General features: G+C 42.2%; 1 pseudogene; it reads left to right on the forward strand.

The window, feature by feature from the left end:
- The first annotated feature begins 3,294 nt into the window (after positions 1 to 3,294).
- On the forward strand, positions 3,295 to 3,468 carry LOC116979430 (annotated as a pseudogene).
- Positions 3,469 to 5,400: the final 1,932 nt, after the last annotated feature.

The raw sequence follows: 5,400 nt of genomic DNA on the forward strand, positions 1-5,400 counted from the left end.
GACTCGAGTCCAGTCTCCAGACTAAAGAAGGGTCCCGACCCAAAGTCGTTTGACCATTCCCTCCACAGTTGCTGCCTAACCCACTGAGTTAATCCAACACTTTGTGTTTCATACAGTTATATAGTTTCTCAATTGAAAACGTTATTAAATGATTATTTTTATAGTTGTAATGTGTGAGTTTTTCCACACTGCATACCACTGAAGAAAACATTTTATGCTTTTAGAGAATCTGAAATAATGAAAAAGAGCTATTTATCTGAATTTTCAGCAAGAGGTCAAATGTAGCCCTGCACTATCTTTTGTCGATGACGCTGCAGGTTATGTCTTAGTGGTGTAATTCCATTAACGATCAACTGACCTTCATTTCGTCTGATGGCAAATCCAGTTTTTGTGCATCAATCTGCTTTAAACTTTTATCCTTGGACTCCAGCTGAACCCTCTCTTGTCGGCCATCTCATGATGTCCAATTTCACAGACAAGTGTTTTACCTTCAGGCTAGTTTGTTCTTTGTTGAAGCATCACATCTCACATTGACTCACTTACCTCTGCTACTCCCATTCCTTTCCCTGATCTGCAGTTGTCAGGTTAAAGAGGCATGCTTGTACTGGAAGAGAAGAGCTTGCATGTGGCATGTAAGATAACACTTATTTGATTTTTTTTGTTGCAAAAACTGCCAGTGGGCAAAACAATATAATCTCAATGCCCACACTCCTTTGGTACCTTTCATTTGACTTGTTTGAATCTGTAATGTCAACCATGAGCTAATGACCATGGCATAAATAAACCTAACAAGGCAGAAAGCTTGCAAAAGTTGAAGTGCTTATGGCTTTGCTTGAAGATACCGAATAACGCAGACAAAAACAAGTAATTTAGCATGGCATGAATAAAAGGAGTAAAAGGCACAAGAGAGTAAAGTATTAGAATATAATCAACTTGAAGAGTTTTATGCACCATTGCGTATATGGTCAGTTTGATTTAACATCAATCCTTTCACCACACAGACCCAAATTTAGGTTCAGAGGAATGCCTCACTCTGTTTGCTATTTATACCATTTAACATAAACTTGGGCGGGCTGCACCACAATTTACTTTGACTTGAAGAGATATAAAGCAAAATGATTCTGCATTTCACATTCTGCTTTTATGCACCAGTTTTATCAGCTCCTTGTTTTCACCATAAACCATTTAGGCTGTTTATGTGAAGTTGCTGCTTCTTGTGCAAGAGTGATTTGAGATAACTCACACTTTTGTTTTGCCTCCCATCGTGAAAGATTGAAATTCCTTCGGGCACTAAAGAGTCTTAGGTTTCGCTTCCTTATCTTCTCAGTCTGTGTCTATGTTTCTATATTGGGAACGATCAGCCATGATCACAATGAATGGCGGCGCTTGCTCGATAGGGGCGAATGACCTCCTCCTGCACCTATTTTCTATGTTTCTTTCTATGTATTGCAGAATAAATCTTGTGGCCCCAACCTTACTTCTCTGTATTCTAAATTAGTCTGCACTTTACTGATTAACTATTAATAATACACAGGCAAATGGTCATATTACAATAAAGCCAAATAGACGTCAATAATATGAATTAAGTTGCACACCTTGGACTGAATAATAATGACACTTAAAAGATCTCAATGTAAGATATGTCTCCCATACGTACACTGCAATTCAACCATCAAGTCACACCATACACCAGCTTTAGGACTTACATGCAAGTTTCTTGGGTCAATTAATTTGCACATGGCCAGATATATATATTCCCTTGTAAAATTGGTGCAGACAGCTGAACCCAAGGAAAGTTAAAAGTAAAATTCAAGTTTAAGGACATACTGCAGACTCCTGTTTTTAGTACAATCTTCAGAAACCAACAAATAACAGGAATTGATTTTCTCTCTCCGTTTTGCTCAACTCTCCGCACACCGTTTTAAACCCACATTATTATTCTACATCAGTAACAGTTGTCAATGCCGCCAGAAGATAAGATTTCAATTGGGAACTTTGTAAGGATTTGGGAATTAACACTGAATTTTCACCAACAAGATACTGCCTGACAGGAGATAACCTCTTTCCCATTTTTGTACAGGCCTGCTTCCACCTGTCATCCACCTGCCTCTGTCTCCCAATGCCACCCCTTTCCTCATCTCTCTCCCTCTGCCCATCATCCTTTACCCTCCCTCAGTCCACCTGGCATCTAGCCTTCAATATCTCAACCCTCCCCCTCTTCTCTTTGCACAAGCTATTTTCCCTCTTCACTCTCAGACGCAGGGTCTCAATAATTCCTTACACCCAACAGATGCTGCTCAACCTGCTAATTTCTTCAAGCAGTTTGTTCTTTACTGCTTGACTGGCCCTGAGTTTAGTTTACTTTAGTTTAGTTTAGAGACACAGAGCCCTTCACCCCATCGAGACCACGCTGACCAGCGATCCCCGCACACCAACACTTTCCTACACATACACTCGAGAATTTACAATTTTACCAAGCCAATTGACCTACAAACCTGTATGTCTTTGGAGTGTGGGAGGAAACTTTGGAGCATGTGGGGAAAACCCATGCAAGTCACAGGGAGAACGTACAAACTCCGTGGTCAGGATTGAACCAGGGTCTCTATCCTCTGTAAGGCAGCAACTCCACTACTGCACCACTGTGCCGCCCTCCTTTACAAGGGTGGTGCAATGCAGGAGCATGGAAGCCTCTCCGGAATTGTGTAGAATTATGGTGAGATCACTCCTGGTTTATTGGTCATCTCATAAGAAAAGCCATTCAGTATAGATAAGGATCTACTTGTCTTTGGGATGAGTGCAATGAAGATAAACTGATTGTTTCCTGGAATGAGGGAATGATTGAACTGAATGAGCTCATGTTCTCTGGAGCTTAGAAGAATGAAGTGCAATCTCATTAAAATGTATGAGATTCTAAAATAGATCATCTAAGAATGTTTACCTCATGGTCGCACAACGAGGGATTACCACTGAAAACTGGCACAGTGGTATATGTGATTGAGCTTGAACTGTGTGCAGCACAGACTATAATAAGTGTAGTATCTGCTCCTAAAATAGACACAAAATGCTGGAGAAACTCAACAGGGCAGGCAGCATCTCTGGAGAGAAGGAATGGGAGACACTTTGGATCGAGACCCTTCTACACCCGATTGTTTCCTGGAATGAGGGAATGATTGAACTGAATGAGCTTATAAATGACCCGAAACATCACCCATTCCTTCTCTCTCTAGATGCTGCCAGTCCCGCTGAGTTTCTCCAGCATTTTGTGTCTATCTTCGGTTCAAACTAGCATTTGCATTTCCTTCTTGCACATAGTATCTGTTCCTATCAGTTTAATATCTGATATGTCCCTTATCTAGGAACCATATATTAAATTAATATTTGGAACAGAGAGAAGGAACAGGGGGCTTGCTCCGTCCACTCCACACATCGAGCCAGTATTGCAGTGCCTCTGGAAACTGTGCTCTATGGGCGGCACGGTGGCGCAGCGGTAGAGTTGTTGCATTACAGCGCCAGTTTAGTTTAGAGATACAGCGCAGAAAAAGGCCCTTTGGCCCACCGAGTCTGTGCCAACCAGCCATCCCCATATACTGACACTATACTACACACTAGGGACAATTTACAATTTTTACTGAAGCCAATTAACCTACAAACATGTACGTCGTTGAAACCAGAGCTTCCAGAGAAACCCCACGTGGTCACGGGGAGAACGTACAAACTCTGTACAGACAGCACCTGTAGTTGGGATTGAACCCGGGTCTCTGGTGCTGCAAGGCAACAACTCAACCGCTGTGCCACTGTGTCGCCCTGTGGATGGAATATAAATTCATGTTAAATAACAAACTGCTCTTTGTTTTTAATTCAAACTTTCCAGTGCAACGAAACAGCAAATAACATACACTGATAGTAAATTATTGGTAGTAAATGCTTGATGAAATAGTCAGTGTCAGCTACTGTTTTAGAATGGGCAGTGCTGGAGGCTGAGAGCATCACTGCACATTCAAGTTCACCTCTGTAGATCAAGGATGTGTCAGCGCTGGAGTTTTCACATCTCTTATTGGAGATAAATAAATCCAGACCTATCATGTTCTTTGTTCATTCAGACAGCACTCACCTTATCAGACAATTCAGCACAGCTTTTTTCTTTTAATCTCTCTTCTGCTGGTTCCAGTGAACAGCTAGAATGGATGTTCCTCCCATGGATTATACAGCCTCTAATGTCATTAATTCGTATCTGCTCAGTCCAGACAGCATGAGACACTTTCAGGGATCAGAAGGCCTCTTCCTGCCTCACTGTTGTTGCTAAGTATGTAGCACACTCAAATCCATGTCAAGTTTACAGATTCAACCCTTTTCCTGGCATATCTTATGCGAGTCTGATGGTCCAGCTTTGTACAAAAAGGAGAATTAATGGTGAAAGAGATGCTAATCTGAATGCTGGGGTGAACATTAAAAAAATCCTTAAAATAGTCAACAAACCTCAATGCAATCACAAATGAATTTGTCAACTGATTTGTCTTATTGCTGTTTACTGAGCAGAAAATAGCAGACCTGTTTGCCTACAGAGAATATTACAATGAAAAAACTATTCCTTGAAGGTGAAATGCGTTTGCCAGACTCAAGTGATGTGAAGTCGGATGTGTTTGAAATAAGAGGATTAAGATGAAGGAAACTGTTGCTCAGGACTCACCTGTATACTTGAAGCAACCTGCTCTAATCTCACTACACCCATGACAGTGTAGCCAGACACAGCCCATCGAGGAATTTTTACTGAGACCGATTAACCAACAAACCAGCATGTCGTTGAGTTGTCGGAATATACCGGAGCACCGGAGCAGTGGAGTACTATATTGGATATAGCTCTTGGGGTGAACGGAATCAAGGAATATGGGGAGAAAACAGGAACGGGGTACTGATTCTGGATGATCAGCTATGATCACATTTAATGTTGGCGCTGGCTCGAAGGGCCGAATGGCCTACTCCTGCACCTATTTTCTATGTTTCTATGTTTCACCCTGAGGAAGCCCACGCGGTCACAGGGAGAACGTGCAAACTCCACACCGGAGTACAGGAGCGAGATTGCTGATCTGATTGAATGGTGACAGAACTACAATCTCGCTCTTAACGTTAGCAAGACCAAGGAGCTGATTGTTGACTTCAGGAAGGGAAAGGCCAGGGTCCATGAAGCTGTCTTCATTGATGGCTGGCCAGTGGGGACAGCCAGCAACTTCTATTTCCTGGCCTTGCATATCTCTCACGATCTACCCTGGGCCCAGTACATTGATGCAATCACAAGAAAAGCTCATCTACAAAGAGCAGGAATCCGCAAGAAATCACAGTGTTGTGGACGTAGCCCAGACCCACATGCAAACCCATGCCCCTTCCATTGACTCCATCTACACT

The sequence above is a fragment of the Amblyraja radiata genome, chromosome 12, assembly GCF_010909765.2.
Source record: "Amblyraja radiata isolate CabotCenter1 chromosome 12, sAmbRad1.1.pri, whole genome shotgun sequence".
Taxonomy (NCBI): Eukaryota; Metazoa; Chordata; class Chondrichthyes; order Rajiformes; family Rajidae; genus Amblyraja; species Amblyraja radiata.